At 40.4% G+C, this 19,594-nt stretch overlaps 2 long non-coding RNA genes across 2 annotated transcripts; both read left to right on the forward strand.

Annotated features, from left to right (window-relative positions):
• Positions 1-1,632: 1,632 nt before the first annotated feature.
• On the forward strand, positions 1,633-9,047 carry LOC122989808. The gene is made up of 3 exons (XR_006405169.1): positions 1,633-4,296; positions 8,220-8,660; positions 8,766-9,047. It is a non-coding gene; the product is annotated as an uncharacterized LOC122989808 (long non-coding RNA).
• A 4,120-nt stretch (positions 9,048-13,167) lies between these two features.
• LOC122990487 lies at positions 13,168-18,517 on the forward strand. Its single transcript, XR_006405380.1, has 3 exons — positions 13,168-17,260; positions 18,085-18,153; positions 18,418-18,517. It is a non-coding gene; the product is annotated as an uncharacterized LOC122990487 (long non-coding RNA).
• Positions 18,518-19,594: the final 1,077 nt, after the last annotated feature.

The following is a 19,594-nucleotide window of genomic DNA, read 5'->3' on the forward strand; positions in this document are numbered from 1 at the left end:
CATAAGTTTTTGGTGTACAATATATGCTTTTAGTGTTGTTTTTCTACAATCATTTCAATTTATGTAAAGTGTCTTTGAGTACCCTGAGAAGCACTCTATAAATAAAATGTATCATCATTATTTTTATTATTAAATGGGAATACTGAATGAGGAAAAACACTTCTCTATGATGATGGTCAGTAAAAAGGAAACATTTTGCACCAAAGAGATAACATTACACCCAACAGGTAACACTTTGAACCTAACAAGTAACATTTTGAACCAAGCGGGTAACATTTCAAACCCAGCTGATAACATTTTATACCCAACAGGAAGCATTCTGGACCTTTTTGTTCCGCTCAGCTGCCATCACAGGACCCCTCTCATCCTGGAGATCAGAGATCAATGCCTCATTCATCGCCGTCACTTTGTTTTCCTGTAATAAACCTGCTGCGTGTCTCTTTCCCCTTCGATCCTCCGCTCGGTCGGACACACTCTGGCTTGTATGTTAATAATCGTAGAGCTCAGTAGGATGGACGAATAACAGGTGAGCGGAGATAAAGTATCTGAGCTGGACCTCAGATTCAGCATCAAAGTGCGCTGCATTCATAAAAAAGATAAAGGTCTCTTCATTACAAGATAGTTTTGATACATATCTTGAAATTACGAGTCATAATGATGAGAAATCCTTTTATTCCCGACTGTGGTCGATGCATTGTGCTTCTGTAGATTCAGTCCAGTTTAATTCAGTTCCATTAAACTTCTTTTCCTTAAACCTTCACACCTTAATGGCCTAAAAGAAACTCTTTTACTAAGTTGTAGATATAAGTCCTGCTCTTCTTTTACAGTTTTCCTCAGTTTCTTCTCGTTCAGTGTCGGTGAAAACATGTAGGACAAGAATCCTTAAAACAACCTTAAAATCACACGTTATGGCCTTGTAATGTTGTTCAGCTGCCTCCTTTTTCCCATTTTAGTCTCTTTATTTCCTCTTAAATACATTTTTCCTCCTCTATATTCTCTATTTCTCTTCCATCTTTCTTTCTCTTGCCCCATTTTATCTTCTTTTCCTCTTGTTCACTTCCAGTCTCTCCTTTTTTTTCCCCTCACTGTTATCTTTTCCCCCTCTCCCTCTCCATCTGTCAAATCTCCTCTTGTAATGTCTCGCTGTTTTTCGACTTTTCTCTCTAATCCCCTTCATTTTTGTTTTTTTTTTCCCATTCCCCGCGTTTACATGAAGGTTGTTGCTTGATGACTCAGACCTCCCACCTTCTCTTCCTCTACTCCCCATCCATCTGTACGTCTCATCTGTTCCCTCCGATCCTCTACAACATATTACATGACCCGTCTTTGGGAGAAAAAAAAAGGTAAAAAGAAAATCTACACGTGTGTTTAAAAAAAAAAAAAAAGGAAGGGGAAAAAAGCTGGCTCTGAATCACGCAGCATGTTGAGGCGGGTTTCCAGAAGCAAGAAGTCCTCAGAGAGAAAACAAAAAAAAAAAATGATCACAGCAGGTGCACTAAAGTGTTTTTCAGGGGGTAGTGGGAGAATATTTTTGGCTCAAATGAAATATCTCTATTTCCCCCTTGGAAGCTAGAAGAAAAGATAAAAAAACAAAAAAGACAATGAGCCTCTCTCTCTCTCTCTCTCGCTCGCTCGCTCTCGCTCTCATCCCGACAGGAAACACACAGCTGTAGAGTTTAAGAAGCAGGAGGAGGATGATGGAAATACAGTCGTCGTGTTTTGGCATTAATGCCTCGACTCTTCGGGGAACGACAGATGAGCAGCTGAAACAAAACTCCCCACGGCAACACACACACACACACACACACACACAAACACACACAGACAGAAGGAGAGCAGGTGGAGGAACACACACACACAATCACACAATCACACAACTCTCAGAGAACATGAAGTGGTTTTTCTTCCTGACTAGATGCAGATGCAGAAGATATTCATACATAACTAAATAGATGGTCTTTGTGTTTCTGTTGCTTCTCACAAACCGATGACGTGATTTTGTGCACATTCGCAGTTGCTTCTGATTGTGTTTCTTCTGATTTTACGCTGTAAGAAATGATTGTTTGACCAAAGTTCTGTGTTTTACTAAAGAAACCTGCGTTTCTTTAATGAATCCCGAGATCGAAGGCGAGCAAGCATTTAAGAGTTTGTCACAGTTTCTCCTCTTTCTTCGTCCACTGAGTCCTTAGATGACACTTACATATAACATACGTATCTTACAACCGGCGCAAAGTGGCGCCAAGCGTGACTCAAGTGTCTTTGCTAGTTTGAGACTAACGCAGTAGTCATTTTCCCATCCGGCGGCCATGTTGTTTAAATAGCAAATACACTTGCGACTATTATCAAGACAGTAATATGCGAATACAAAGGCGGGTGCACAACATGTTTACACTCACACAGGGAAATATACAATGTGAAAGATTATTATTGTGTACATCAACAGCCATGTCATAATGGTTAGTCGTGATATTTATCAGAAGTAGCTAATCGCAGTGATGATGGATGAACTCGTCTAATTATTTGACCAAATTGTGGCAACATGTAAGTATTTAAACAGACTTGTCAGGTTGAAGGTGTCTGTCAAGACCCAACAAACAGATTTCAACAACAGATCAGACACGGATCGACTTTCCTGCTGCATCAATACATGAGGAAATAAATGAGGTGAAAACAATGATTAAACTATAGAAGGAAAGAACTCTGAACAGCCTCTAACTGCAGCCAGCAGCAGGATCAGCACCTTGGAGAGCTCTTCAAGTCCTGACAACTGTGTTTAACAAATATTCTTTAACATCTTGTGACACAAATTGCATATAAATACATCAAAGAGTTAGCATGCTAAAACCCACGGCTATCAAATAATCCTTCTCCACCAGAAGTTGCCACTGTGAAAATAAAATTATAATCTAGTGTAATACTGATAAACCTTTGCTCTACATCATATCATAGATTTATTGACCCATCAGATCAGAGGATGGATCTGCTGGTTATTCTCAGCTCTCGGCGAGTGAACAACAGGTGATCAGGCTTCAGCAGTAAAAGCTCCCAGATTTTGGAATAATCTGCCTGTTGAGATTAAACAGGCTTGTTTGTTTTTGCATTTGCCGTCATTTATTTGCTTTTTTCGCAAAGCACTTTGTGACTTTGGTAAAAAAAAAAGTGCTACATAAAAACATAAAGATAGTTTAGCAGAGGCAGCATTCATCATTATCCTCTGTCAACATTAAAGCACGCTTTATTTAATTTATGGATTGTTAACCAACGTCAAATCTTTCTGATTGATCTTTTCACTTGGATGAATAAAGACGTCGAGGTTCCCGCTTGCTCGTTGGACCGGTGGAGTTTTTAAAGGCGTCTCCGGCTGAAACACTGCAACTGAAAACTTTTCTAAGGACTTGTTTTGTTTCTGTCGTTTCTGTCGGCCTTCGATGCGTTATTTATAAATGAGCTCCAACGAGCGGCAGCGTGTCCTGCCGATCTCGCCGTTAACTCCTGGTTCTGGCCTCGTTACTTCCACTCGACACACGGCGGTTTGTTTGCAGTTTAGTGTCCGCTCTGTTATCTTCTTGTACTTGTTAGATGCAATTTCATTTTATCTGCTTCCCTTTATTTCTCATCTCCTTCGCCTCCGCCAACTCATCATTACAGATATTACCGTCTGCCTCGTGTTTGTTGTTGTTGTGTGGCGTTACGATTCCGTGTCGAGGTGAAGAGATGTTTCTGACGTGAAGTCGTCATTATCCCGCTTTAACTAACACCGACAGGCGGGGATTAGGGTTCACCAGCACCTTTCATTTCCCTGTGATTGACTGTCAGATACGCGGTTTATTTCAAAAAATCGAATGACTTAACTGAAGCCTTTGAGCTGCAGAAGCTCCACACAAATCAAATCATCCAGTCAAAAGGAAGTCGGACGTCTGTTCCGTCTTATTTCTGTTGTTGTTGCCCTAATGATCAGGCTGCTCGGGGCTTCTAACGTTCACACATTTTCTCTGTGAGAAACGCCAAATTTTTCCTCTTCAAAGATGCAGAGGAACTGAGGGGGGGGGGGTGAGGTGGGGGGGGGGAACGAACAATGAACATTTTCAACTTTAACCGCCTGGTCTCTTCCTTTTCGTCCTTTCTCTCCTCCACTTCCTGCCAGAAGAGAAGAGAAGATCTCAAAGACACGTCTCGGTAATGAGCGCGTCCCGAGGGGAGGAGCGGACACGCTGTTATGTTTCTGAATAGATGCTTAATGCACTTTCATCTTAACAAGGCGCCATAACGGATGAGGCTGCGACCTAAAACGGACAGGTAATCAATCAGTCATTCAGTAATCAATCAAACATCCTGTGTGCGATTAAAGCAGGCTGAGAACGTTTACAGCATGTTTACAGCTGCTCTCTTTGTTTTCATTCGTCTTTCTTTTTACTTCTTCTTCTCCTCCTTTCCTGCTTGTTTTCCATCTCATTTTCTCTCTTCTTCTTACTCTTGAGTTTTTCTTCTCTTTCAGCTTTTACTTCCTGGAACAAAGAAACCGAGTCAGTAGCAATCAAGTCAAGTGACGCATTAGATTCAAGTATCTTTTGAAAAGTTAGGAATTATGTAACAAAACTGAACATGAAAGGAAAAATAATTTAGTGGCAAGATAGAATTAAAGATGCTAAATAAGACTGTAGAAGAAGAAGAAATGCTCATTGAGTGAATGAGTAGAAAAGCTGAGATAAGCCTCTATTTTCTGGATGCCAATGGAACATTTCTTACACTAATTATTTAAGTTATAAAATTCAGAAAGACGGCATTATGTCACTCGGCAGTCATGACAAGGTCACTTTCTACTGTCTACTAGTTTTAATGTAGAGAACGAGACTGTCCTCTCAAATAAATACAACAACGACACAATATGTCGATATTAGGATTCTAGCCTGTTCTAGGATTAGACCCTTAGGGGGCTCAACCCCTGATGAGAATGTGACGTCCATAAAGTGCTGCTCCCTGATAACTCACTCATTTCACTGGATAACAATTAATACATTCATATTTTTCTGAAAGTGATATTTTAATTTACAACAATAATACTTTTAATGAATTACTAGTAAGCAACATGTGTTTTACACCACAAAGATACAACGTTTCCTTTAGAAGCAACCTAATCAGTGTGGTGCTGACTTTCAATTTACAAGCATTATTATCATTATTATTATTATTATTATTATTATTATTATTTTAGGGGTGCTTAGATGAAATCTAGGTGGACTTTGCGACATGAGGCCACTGTTAGTTTTCAACCGTTTTTTAAAAATCGTAACTACAATCGTGCTTTAACCCTTAACCCCATGGTTATTATTGTAGCCATGACAACAAAAGTGGCTTAATTTTAAGGAAGTAGTAACTTTAATTCACCTTATGTTTCTCTAACCTTAACAAAGTGATCATCTTTAAACCCAAACCATCATCTTTTTAACCCAACCAGACCTGAACCACAGCTGCCACATCATTAAACATCATTATTGATTAACAGTGATGAGTAACAGACAGATGATGTCGTCCTGCTGATCACTACTGATAGAGACGCCAGATTAGAAAACGCTGCTATGTGTCGTTGTGGAGTCACATGATCAAACCACAGATCTGCTCATTTAATTCATTGAACTTGTTGCAGAGATTCATTACTGACATTTTTCTCACTTTAGGAAGTAAAATGTTTTAACACACAGCTAAGACTATATTTGTGTAAATCACAACTACATCCACATCACATCTAGTGAACAGAGAACTATCCATCACACTTCATTCGTGATTTAGTGGATTGAGTTGCTAACTGTGATAACATTATGTAGAGATGTCTTATGTACTAGGTAGACAAAACAACATGATGACTCAAAGTGTTTGTGTTCTGTACTGCCGAGTCTGGCTGTGAGTATGGATGTTATTCTTGGAAGTATTTAATCAAAGGGAAGATGAGTGCACACTGATGATTTTATTGTATAACTGACGTTTCTACCACATTTGTTCTTTCTGAAGGCGAGTGTCAGATACAGCCTTTAAATATACAAACATCTCACACCTGATACTAATCCAGAATCAGGTCATCAAGTTACCAGGATACACCTGAGTTCATCACTAGAACAATGAAAAAACTTTAGAGAACTCAACATTTCAGTCCATATTTATTTTTTTGATACAAAGAAACACGACACAGAGACTTAATCTAACAGTCAGAACAAAGAATTTATTGTTAAACGATACAGTAAAGTTCATTAGCACATAAGGCTGCTCTGTAGATCTCTGTGGAGACTTTCACTGTTATAATCTGTTATTTTCTACATCTAGCAGGTCCAGACTTTACATGTGTGTTTTCTATTGTGTTCCTACAGGTTCAGTATGTGCTCTGGTTACTGTGTTCAGTGGTTTAACTGGTAACTTCCAGGTACTTGTCCAGTAGGGAAGTCTACACTGGTTTACATTATCTACTCTTCTCGTGTTTTCAAGTCAATATTTTATATTTTGACTTGAAAAAAGCCTTTTCTGTCAGCTAATAATTGTCTAACAATGGGAAAGCACTATATGTTTGAGACATTATTGTGTTTACTCCTGTTCTTATACTTTTATCACTTTATCCCTATTTCTTATTTGCATGTTTAAATTTGAACAGTTGTCTTAATGTTTGTTTTTGTTTTGTGACATTTTATTCTTATCTTATATACAAAAAAGAGTGTTTTGCTCTCATTGGAGCATCCTGTGTAAATAAAGGTTGAATTATATAACCTCGACGGACTGTGTCACCCCGATGGTCCCGGTTCTTCCTCCGCAGGCTGCACTTCACTCAGCTGCCCGTCAGACCCGCTGCTTCTTCCCACTTTAACCTGAATAACAAACCGGGGCTCGATGCTCCGGTTAGAGTGAAGTGCAGCCAGCGGAGGAAACACCGGGACCGTCGGCGTGAAACAGTCCGTCGGGGAACCGCTATGTTCGGCTGCACAGATAGGAAACACTTCAGCTGCCAGGGTGTACCATTCTGTTTGGAAAAAAAAAAAACCTTCTTCTTTTTGGTTTATAATGTCGGTTGACAACCAGCGTATTAGGTGCATTACCACCACCTTCTGCTCCGGAGTGTGGACCAGAGATTAAATCCTACACATTAATCCTGTCTGTCTAATAAACTCAATGAAAACTCTGCTGCTGCTCCAACTGGGCAGGTTCATTAAAGTTTTAATGCTGAGCTCCTGAACTCCAGCCTTCCTAAGCTCTTCCTTCATATATTGTCTTTCTTCATTATACTTAGTACAATCTATGCTCGCATGCAATATGGTCTGGGAGAGTTGGAAATAGAAAGTTGGAAATTTTGGCATATCAGCAAAAAATCCAGTATCGTGCATCCCTAATTTGGATTATATATATTAGTGCACACAGTGCTGCTTTGCTCTGATGAGGAAGGTCCAGATGTGCAGTGACCAAGCTGAAGACAACATGTGTGTTTTCTATCATCTTCCTGCAGAGAGAAACAAACGGTGAAAAGCAGAGTCTCTCGTCTAAACATCACTCTGAGAATATTTAGCCGGTTATGATGATTTCACACTCAGAGATGTTTGACAAATACAGGCCTTGATTTTCCTTTATTCCAGCTGTCATGTTTTGGGCATTGAGAGTCAAACAGGTGTATGAATATTACAGAATCAGACAGCTGTAGCTCTTTGTTTTTGTTAATGCAGCGATGGCCGTTGTCTCCAAAGAGCGCTTAAAGAAAAAAAAAAGAAAAAGAATCACGACGCTTTGAACTGGTTTCACTTTCAAAAATCAGTCTCTTTTGTGGACTGTAGCGTTCTGACGGAGCAAATTATCAACAGCAACACAACAACCTCCGTCTGAGCATCACAAACATTTCCATTTCCCATTTTCCTCTCATCTTCCTGTGTCTCACAGCTTCCACGGCTCTCAAAACAATCAGCTTCAATCACTCTTTTTTTCTCCCCCCCTTACTGTCGAGAATTTTAACAAATTGTGCCCTTTTTGATGATTGCCTAATTATATTCCCTTTCATTTCTGTTGCATATCTAATTCAACAACTCCTTCATCTTTTCCTCTTCTGGCAACATGTGCCTCTGTTCTGCCTGTCAGCCCGCCATCGACATCAGGACACGTCTGATTTTTATTGGCTGAACACAGATTCGGTTCGATATGCTTGTCTCGGAGCTGCAGCTCCTCTAAAGCCTGTCTTGTTTGTTGTTTTCTTTCAGCTGAACATGTGGCTCTTTAATTCCTGTCACCTTCCCGTTTCTCTGGCCGGGTTCTCCAGCGTCGCCTCTTTCTCCTTCAGATTATTCAGAAGGAGTCCAGAGAAACCGGGAGCTCAACTTGTCATCTGCATGAATGCACAGATCCCACCTTAAATTCTGTGGCCTGGGGAAATTTACATGAAGACTTTGTCCAATTATTCTCTCCCTGGCAATATGAACAGTGTGAGCGTCACGCATGGTCGGCCCGCTGGTGTCAGAGCGCACCTTCTTTCTCCCTGTCGATTTACAGAGCTGCTCTACAGGCCAAACAGGTATTCAGCCTCCAACGACGACCGCGACGGCGCTGTCACACAGCAGAATGTGATATTTGGTCTGGAAACACTTCACCTCCTGAAATCAACAGGATTAAACAACATATTGTTTTACACCATATGGCCAAAAGTATGTGGACACAAAAACATTCCACCCAGATGTGTTATATGGTGTGATTGTGACACTATATTCATTAATCTGCTGCTATAACAGCCTCCACTCTTCTGTTTTCAGGCTTTCCAGCTGATGTTTAAACCAGGCTGCAGGGATTCGGCTCGCAGTCGGTGTTCCAGTTCATCCCAAAGGTGTCGGATGAGGTCAAGTTCTTCCGCAACAAAATTGGGAAAACCATTTCTTTATGGATCTAACAAACAGCCAAAGACGTCAGTAGCCCAGTTTTTCATAGCCTTGCTAACTCGTCTTCTTCTATTGTAGAAGGTTCTTGAAAAATGAGTAAAACTTTCTACAGAAAACACTGAAATGCAATTAAGTTTGTTAATAAAACTGTTTTCTTTATTCGTTCACCTCTTTAAATTTTGACAAATTGTAATTTCAATGATGCAAACGTTTTAAAATATAAAAACTACAGACTTTCTAACCTCCCACTAACATATGACATTATATCCATCATGCAAACATCAAACTGAAGGATTCCTTCAAATCTTTTCATTGACTGTATTGGCTTAATATGCAAACATGTCTAAGAACATGTTCTCACTTTGATATGATGGGTTATTGAGAGTAGCTTGAGGGGCAATTTTATGGCAATTTTACCCTTTTTTTAAAAAATTAAATCAGCCATGAAGTCTGCAAAATTTCACTCAATAATAACTCAGAATCACCTCAGCGAGTTGCTGTAGTGTTCGGTGGCGTACTGCCAGCTCACAATCTGCTGACTGGTTCTTCTGCTCCTCAAACAGTGGCCTGGATTGGCCTATCAATTAGATGCCTGACATGAACTTTCTTTATCAATATCAGAACTACAACTGATATCTGTAAAACTCTCAGTTGTATGACGTGTTTCTCCGAAACTGATCATTATATTTCTATCATCTGTCAGCAGTAAACCAATCCTCATGTAAACATTCTAAATATATTAATAAATGAGTCTCTATTTACAGGCTGATATTTGGATCCTCGGGCTCAGTCCACTGGCGTCTGTTGTTGTTGTTGGGGGGTTTTTTTTGTTGTTTTTTTTTTTTTTTAAAATATATGAAGCGTTACAGATTGGGAGCAGGTGATGCATCGTCTCACGGCTGTGAATCGGCGCAGCAGCGTTTTTCCACCTCGTTTATGATGACGCAGCTGCCGCCGGCTCGTATTTTTACACCTCATTTGAATCTGCAGGCATGAGACATTGTAAAACAGCATGAGGGCATTAATGACTCCTGTTATACACTTAAGAAAATACACACATATATTCTGATGACTCGTTGGTTCTTTAGTGCTGAGAGGGACGAGGAGCAAACTAAGCACATTTACTCCAATACAGTTGGGGGGTTTTGATAGTGTGAAGACAGAAATATTGTCCTTTTTACCTATATTTTTATTCCATCTATGCAAAATGATGGCATTTCTGAATAGCCTAACATGCCTGGGAGACACAAACAGAGATTCTGCCATAAGTCTATAAATGAAAGAAATTAAAAACGAGCGAGAACACCCTATAGGGTTCAAAGGATTAATGGAGTATTTCTACATAGTGGTATTGATACTTTTACTTCTGAGATGTGAGAGAAGAGCAGGCAGCGGGAGTTAACCTTTCCCTGCAAAACACGTCTCTCCAGCAGCTTCAGGAACAAAAGGCCCGGCTGCGATCTGCTCTGAATTAATAATAAGAACAGAAAGCACTGATGGAAAAAAATGTAGCTTCAAATGGCTTCCAGCACAGCCGCCCACACCAGCGCTCTCTCTGCTCACCGTCAGCTTCCCCGACGATGAGCGGGAGGAAGCCGGACGGTGGACGCTATCGATCCTGCAGCCTAATTACAATGGAAACATATAATATAACGCATGCTGATCGAAACGTCCTGCCTGCTCTACCTCTCTACCTCTGACTCCGTCTGCAGCAGGTCCAAGTGTTCAGTTACTTAGCAACTGTCGCCATGGGGTTGGTTGTGGGGGCTACAGGGAGTCAGCGGTCAACAAGAGCGCTGTTGTTATTGTGAGAGACAAACACATGATCCTGGTTTCTACCACAGCACACAGAGAAATATCTCCTCCTCGATCAGTCAGAGGGTTCATCTCTCCAGAACGCATGAATAAAATACAGCCAATTATGGCTTCACTTCTTTCCAGTAACTCGTTTAAAGAAGAAATGTTCTCGGTGCTCCTCGGTAATCAAACTCCTGTTTCAGGACGGCATTTTAACCACCAGGAAATGTTGCGTGCACACAAAACGGGGGCTGAAACAGGCGTACATCTATAAAAACTTGATGGGAGATTGTGAACACCTGCATGTGAACTCTGACCCATGAGTACAAACATTTTGGAGACGGGAAAGTGGCGACGCAGATGGTGAGTTGAAGCTTTATAATGATCCTCTTCACACATTTAATTTCACGTTAATTATAAATCTGCCTTATCATAAACATTCAAACCAGCAGTGTTACTTGTAGTGACCCATAACTTATATTTAAAAGTGTTCCTAATATTTTGCTCCCCCTCATGTCTATTTATGGAGTGGACAAAATATTGGGAACACCATTCAGTATGATGCAACCCAGTCCACCACCAGCACCTCCATAATAAACATAAAGTAGATTTATCACCTTTCTGTCAGTGTCAACAAAAACTGAAAATGTATAAACTTTGTAAATGTTGACTTTATAGCAGAGCTGTTGTGTTGGATTGCGTTAGATTGCACAGGTGTTCCTAATGAAGTGAGTTATAAGACAAATCTTAAATCACAGTCCACATATATTTCATCAGCGCCGTCACCACCATCATATCCCCCACCCCCCGGAGCGCAGAGGAGAGGATCGGGCTGTATCATAACTAACTGATGAAATTATCATCATAGGTTGTAGAAATCCGAGATTACATCAAATAGCATTAAAGAATCTCAGAGCAGAGCGTCAAGTTTTTAATTATATCTTCTTATACTGTGTATAAGTGTCACTAGATACGATTTTAGTTGTTATATAGTTTTCGTGTGTAAAATCATGACCGTGCTGTCACTCTCTGCCTTCTCCAGTCACCTCACCAGCACATCTTCATGTGTAAATTAGCAAAGTCTGGAAATAAAGCCAGTCACAGCTCTGACGTTACACTCCATATCCTCATATCCTCATTATCAGTCCTGGTCATAATGCAGGCTGAGTTCACCGTAACAAAATCAACATAAATTTAAAAAAAAAAAACGTGTTCACCTATCAAACTTCCATCTTGAAATGACATCCCAAGGTGGGGATACTACTGACTGACCATCATCACTCTGATTGATGTAAACTTATAAATTCTGCCTTGACACTGGTGCGTAATGCTGCGTGATGGTTGTACTGGTCCTGCTAGAGGACTACATGAACAGAAGGATTAGCAGGGAACAAGTGTTCAGGGACCACAAAGATTTCCTGTTCCATGATGATGATGATTGACTAGTACGCTGATTTAGATTACACAGAGCCGTGGCCCCAGTATTAGACAGACCAACCCAACAGAACCACGTCATCCCAGTACAAATACAGGTTTCTGTCAACCAGCTGTTAACAGCTGGAATTAGCTGACAGGTATGTGTTTGATATGATTAACAATATATATATATAGTCGTGGCATTATTAACATGAGTTGTTGATACATCAGGTTTTCTTACACTGTAGGAAAACAGGCCAACATTAAAAGGCAATTTGCAGCAATCTCCTCTTTTCTACGTTAATTGAAAACATGTGAATTCAATTAATGTCCAAGTCACATGTGACTGAACATGGTCCTTCCAACTATAGTGGCAGGATGGCCTAACATGACTCCTTTATGCTGATGCATAGCAGTGTAGGGAACAGATTACATGCAGGCCCTGTGTAAGTTAATATTTAAAATTATTGTAGAAATTCCAACCATTCAAGCCTGATGTATAATTACTCTTCTGTTATAACTTGCAGGTGACAGTGGATCCCCCTCTCAGGTGCTGGTTTCCAAACCTGCAGACTGCAGAGGAAATGTGCTATAATGATGCTCACACTTGTGCGCCTTCAGTTGTGGAGCGTGTCATCATCCTCCTCAAATGCCGATGGCGGTCTTTAGTTGCCTCAGGTGGCAGACCTATGTAGATTATCAGGGCGTGTGGTGTTCTGCGCAACATCTCCCAGAGGACCAGCATTCCTCTCACTGCGTTTTCTTTTGTTTGTGACCCTGCTGCTGCGGCCACCAAACAATTTTTAGCATCAGATTCCCTCTTTCCTCAGATAGTGTTTCCCTGTTGAGCTGCGGTGGAAGTATAGTAACAAAAAGAGGGACTTTGGCACTAAAAAGACTGTAACGTTGAAAGATATCTACTTGATTTGACTCATTTGGACGCTGAAGCTTCATATTAGCTTCAGATAAACAGAAGGAGGACTGTGGATATTGTCTCCCTTCCATTGTAAGTGCATTATGGAGGGATCTTCTAATGGTCAGTATGAACAGGAGCAATGATTACAGCAAGAAAATGAATGATTCCTAATGATATAACACATCTTGAGATACCGACACTCCTTATTTTGACAATTCCTGAAACAAGGTAATGAACATGTCTTTAATAAATCAACATGTAAAGGTGGAACATGAGACTAGATGACTCGTTAAGATGGATTTTCTTTGGCAGTGACTCACAGCCACAAAGCCATATGCCTCTATTTATTGAAAACAACAATGACCAAACTGTTATTGCCACTAATATTTCTGTATTGTACAGTTGCAGCCTAACCGCTGACTTAAGCATCCAATCATTGTTTCTAATGAATCTCACCTTTTTTTCCTGCCAGCAGTGTTCATACGAGCACCCATCCAATCATTTATCTTTTGTCTGCTTGGTAAAAAAAAAAAAAAAGAAGCCTCCTGGAGGACATTATTTTCCGTTATTACAATATGAGGGATTATAATTGTCCTCCCGCAATTACCTTCTCTCCTCCAGAGGCTTTGTCACTGGGAATGATTGGCCTCTAATATTAACCCAAATGCATTTAATCAGCCGGTGCAGGTTCCTCATGCCGTATAATCACACTTGCAATTAAAAATGTATTACCTCTCTGCCTGTTAGGCCGGACAGAGCTGCCAGAGCGCCGGTCATCTCGGCCGGCCTGATTAGCTTTATTTTACTGTGGCGTTGCTAGCAGCCAGAGCCAGCACACTGTACTCTGCTCACACTGTTTAATCAAACATGCAAATGTACTGTACGGTTAACGGCAGAGCAGAGAAATCAAAGACAGAATGAAAGCAGAGCAGAATCACTCCTCAGGCTCATGAATGGAGGTCAGGAAGCGTCACTTTGTCGAGTTAAATGAGGCCATGAGCGGGAACAGCTGAGTCACTGCGACAAAAAAAAAAAAAAAGAAAAATAAAATCCATGTGCAGAAGCCACTGATGTTCATATTCAGTCTTTGGGATTTTATTTGATTTGTTTCAAGTGTAGTTTTGTTTCAGGAGTGTCAATGAAACTAAACAGTCAGCTGTTTGTCCAGAGGTTTTCAAGTCTCATATTTGTTGAGTCATAACTGAACACACAGACATGATACACATCATTTTATATTCAGTGAGGTATCATCATCTCTAATGTGAGTCGTAAATAAACCTCAATAAATCCACTCATGAACCCAAGAAGAAAGAGGCTTCAGGAATCATCACATTTTAAAGTTTTCTTCAGTATCAAAGTAATCCAGTGACAGTTGTCTGTACGTCCATGGATACACTGCAAACAGGAGCTGCTAATAGCTACTTTTAATGGAGACTATTTGCCAAAATGTAAACAAATATAGACTAAAAACTGGGCTGAAAGAGAACAGCAGTACCTGTCTGTAGATGGCGTTAAAGGGCGGGTCCCAGTAGTGTTACATATGTATTAAAATCTGAAAATTCAAATTTTGGTAAACATATATATGTTTTAGTGTCAAAATGCCATTTTCCTAAGTCCTTCTAAAAACTTTTTCCCATGTGACCTGACAGGTTTCTGAATGATGATGCTGCAACATATAAACTGATATACACCCCCCTAGCTCACCTAGCCAGTAGCCACAGCGCTCTAATCCGCTCCACTGTTTTTTGCTAACAGCTAAGTGGGTGTTTCCATTTGAACAACTCAGACAAAAACAGAGATGAAGTCGTCCTTTAAAACAGTACATTTTATAAGCTTTTATAGGGTCTTGCTCGCCTGATGGTTTTATTTTTTCTGTTGTCATATTGGTTGCAAAATAGATGTTGGTGTGATATCATCTCTGATGTGCATCTTGAATAAATATCCATAAATTTTCTTAGAAATCACAGAAACAAAGATGCTCTCTGTAACGCCAGAACTTGCTGGAGAATCATCACATTTTAAAGTTTGCTTCAGTATCAAAGTAATCTAATGATAGTTGTCTGTACATCCATGTTACGCTGCAGTTAATTTGGCATATTTTTAATGGAGACTATGTGCTAAAATGTAAACAAAGTGGCACAATGTCTGTGTTAGTTTAATTTAAGAACATAAAAGTACATCTGCTCTACAAGCTTCATGTTTATTACTGATAATGTTTTTATTTTTTTATATTTTTTTAAATTAATCTCCATGGAGAAACTAGTCTTCTGCATTTTCTTAATGGACATATTGTAACTACTGTAGTGCTGTACTTCCTCATTAGAGCGCCATTCTGCTGCCTGGTCAGTTTCTCTCTCTGCATCACAGCCTTTTAGCCTTTCCATTTCTCAGGAAGACAGTTTCCTTGTTTCCTGCCTGCTTAGTTTCCCATTTCACTGTTTATCAGCTCCTCTCTTACTCACCCAGTTAGTTGTGACTTGTCCTTCAGCTGCTTTGTAGGATAACTCCCCTTGACTTAGTTCCCCCTGTTTTCCACCAACCTTGTCCTTCAGGCGCTTCCTGCTTTCACACCGAATGTGGCATTGTACAGAGCAGGGTCATTCTTTTAAATGGAGAGAGCAAGAACTGCTCTGACTATCAACCAAACTTTGCCACTAAAGTCTAATGGCATCCAATCCAATTTACACTTTGGATTCCCAGAGTTATATAACAGTTCTCTCCAATTGTGCTGGGACTTGGGTATTAGAAAGGACAGAAATTCCATATTGGAAAATTAATATTGTGATCACATGTTCAAATTCCAGGGTAGTCCATAGCCTCCTAGTTATCTATGTTTTAGGATGAGTAATGCTTTAGAGTGTAAACTACGATTAAAAAGAAGTAGTGCTGAACTGTAGAACGGTTAAAAAGACTTAAGGTCTTTAAAAACCAGCGTTCATCTGCGATGAGGAAACTTTTAAAATATCAAGAATTGTAAACGGAGTTTGGCGTGTTTGTCGAAGCAACAGCACTGTGGAGAAACCACACAGCTGCTGAACTAATCCCAGTCACACTGTGAAGGAGTATCCAGGGATTGAGAGAAAAAGGCAGGGGGGTATGAAAAATGAAAACTAAATCATGTTTAACCCACACGGCTACACAAAAATCCCACTTGAAGCCCAGTTCAGTCCATAAAGGCTGCACTTATGGTCTGCCTTTACCCAGTTATTAGCCACCATACTGTAAGTGGAGACTCATGTGAGGACTGAGGACAAGTGCTCACATGTGCCCCACTGATATTACAATGAAAAACCTGCATGGTCCTACTGTATATGCAGCTTTTGGACAAATGCCTCCCATCAATAACCCATGTGGGGCCCAGATTGTTGCACTGGAATCAATATGAATGATGTCTCATTCTAGAAACAAGCTGATTTTTATTGGAAAATGGTGAAACAATCTTCCTCTATTGGCTTGTTTCCCAATAATAAGCCTTTAAGACAAAATCAAGCGGTCCTAACCATTTAAACACTGATGACCCAACATCTATATGACTATTAACCCTTTATTTGCCACTTCCTTTATCATATTTATTAAATTATTATAGTTACAATTGAATAAATGTAGTTTTTTGGGCATTTTAAGAGCAGAAAGCACAAATTTAGAGATTAAAAAGTCATTTGCTCACTCATTTAGTTAACTTTTCTTTAGTTAACTTTTCATTAGAAGCTAAGTCAATTAATTAGAAAATCTTAAATTCTTGTTGTTGTTAATAGGGATACGAGTCTGATTATATCTGCACGGCTGATTGCGGATTTTATTGCAGTGAATGAGCCGCCTCAGACTCTACAAGCAGACTCCTGTGTGGTCAAACTGCTCACTGTTAATCACAGCAATAAGATAAGCATAATTGGATATCTGACTTCCCACAGCGTGTGAGTGCATGTACAGACAACATATTGATTTCCACTGTCTTCATAATTAAAATGATTTAGCTCCAGTAAAGAAACACTGTGGCTCTTATTGGCTCACCGGTGTGATAATTATCATTTGTGTTAAGTTCTATAAGCACGCCGTTTCTGCCTCCAATAATCTCCCCCGCTGAACAAACACATCACTCTAAATCGTATCATCAGTCTCTGCTGGGGTTGAAATGTGACGCCTGCAACCTGCTGCTGGGATTTCTATTGGATCATGGTCATCAGCTTCCAGCAGCTGGCGGGCGGCCCACGGAGGAGGAGGAGGAGGAGAAGAAGAAGAAAAGGTTAGAGATGTTCATGTTGAGACACATGAAACTGTTAAATGAAGAAAAATATAAGTTTGTTTTATCGCAATGCCAAATTTAACAGCTGGGGAAAGAACAAAGTTGAGGCTGGTCCAGATTAAATGCAGTCGAATCCGGTTGGATCCTGTTTTGCTGCATGTGTCAAGGCCTCATTTCTAATAACCAAGTGGATTCAAAACAAGTTGAGAGCATAGACTGTATAATTTGGACGTAGTGAGGTGTGACATCATCTGTTGGTTTGCATCGGAGCCGGTTTGAAGCCCAGAGTTTTCTATTTAGAGCCAGGACCTTCCCAGTAATGAGCGCGGGGTGTTGCCTTTCATGCTCTGGAAACACGCCCTGCTACCTTGGACTGAAGCTAAAGTTTTAGCTAAACTGGACAGGTATCGTAGTCAAGTAACATTAAACTGTCAGTGAAATATATTAGTCCCTGAGCTGAAGAGACTATCAATCACAGTTTCCAATCAACGCCCACACGGCAGACATCAAAGCTACTATAAGTCTTCAAATCTTATTAACAGAGCAATAATTTCCAAAATAACCACCAGCACACTTAGTAGAGGGCCTGAATTTAGAGATTTGGACCATAATGACTCGTTGGGAGTCAGTTGGAGCATCTAGCAGCCGTCAGTGGCACTTTAAGCCACAGTAGCTGCCTCTCGGTTGAGACTGATGACTCTTCACCTGTGAACGCTGAGTTAGTGTTTGCGTATTTATTTGGTGGAGAATCATACCGCTGCCAGCGTTTCTGTATTTGAGTTTGTTCAGGGAAGTCGCTCTAATTATCCTCCTTCCTGTTTCAGACTGGTTCAAACTGTCGTAGGGGTCCCATTTCTTTTTCTTGGAGATAAATATATGCACATGAGGCTCAGGTGAGTTTTCCACCAGTCTGTTCAAGATTAGACCTGAACTGTGTCCCCATGAGGTTCCTTACTGGGTTGAGAGAACCTCCAAACTGCTGGTTGGAGCCGATCTGATAATCTAGAAACAGTTGCCAGCTGCTTCCAGTTCATGGCTCTGCAGCTCCAACCAACCGGGAACCTACAATATTTAAACACACACACACACAGCCTTGCCCTCAGTGTAATACTATACTACATATTAATGTTTATCATTGTCCTTTTTGTTTCCTTCAGTGTGGAGGAGACCGCAGCCTCTTCATCTTTCCTGTCAAACTGTTATTACTCAGATTTTCCTTTTCTTTATCAGTTTTCATGATGTTTATACAAATGCAAATAAATAAAATACACACAAAACGGCATATTCTCTCTGTGCACACCGCCATCCTTCATGCTTAAATGTGATATATTACTCAGATTTTCACTTTTCACATTATAAATATTTGACAGCAGTGAAACAGTGTTGTGTATCATTTGAAATCTTTGAATACAGGTGCAGTTATGACCTATTTTTCTAAGCTATATAAAAAAAAACGTATTTTAGTCTGTAAAATCCAGCATTAAAATCATTATACTTTATACAGATTAACGTCTGCAGGTGTATGAACTCATTAACGACGATGAAACGACAGATTCATGCACTGACTGGCATTTGTAGAAGATCCCTGAACCAAGTGGGAGCTTCAGAGGAACAAATGGAGTCTTTTCTTCAACCCTGGCTGAGTTTTCTCTTGTATTAATCTCCTGCTGTCCTCTCCCTCGTCACAGTCTGTGGTGTTTTTGTATTAACAAGCTCGTGTTAGCGAGGCCACTCAAGCAGCATCTGATCGTACGTGGCAGTCTGTAGTCTTATTTTTTTATTTATTTTTTTTTCTGTAACTCTTTTCCATGAAGCAGAAAATGTGGGCCGCAGTGAGCCGAGAGCAGACGGCCATATCCTAATCAGTTGTGATAGTCTGGTAATTAATGGGATTTGTTAATTGGGTCTGTCCTCCCCGGGGACGTTTCTGGTGAATATTCATGGAACACTCAGCTAACCTTCCTCCTGCAGTCACTTGAACTTCAGCCGCCTCAAACATGTTGATTTTGTTTCCTGTCGCCATCATTTTTATCACCATGACAACAAATCCAGGCAATCAGCACCTCCTAAATGTTTAATACTGCACCACACGGGCAGATAATTCCCACAATGCTCCTCACTCTCAGGAAGCCAGGCCGTCGCCGCCACAGCAGCGCCCGCATACAAGCTGGAGACTCATAATTACATTGGCGACATCGACACAAGGTTCCAATCAGGTTTGTTTTCTCTTCAAACAAGGCGTCCCCCTCTGGTTTGGTGTCGTTGAGCTGACAGGTGGAGCCGCCGCCCGAGCATCGCTGCCTCCACACACACACACACACACACACACACACA

Source organism: Thunnus albacares, chromosome 10 (genome assembly GCF_914725855.1).
Source record: "Thunnus albacares chromosome 10, fThuAlb1.1, whole genome shotgun sequence".
Lineage (NCBI taxonomy): Eukaryota > Metazoa > Chordata > Actinopteri > Scombriformes > Scombridae > Thunnus > Thunnus albacares.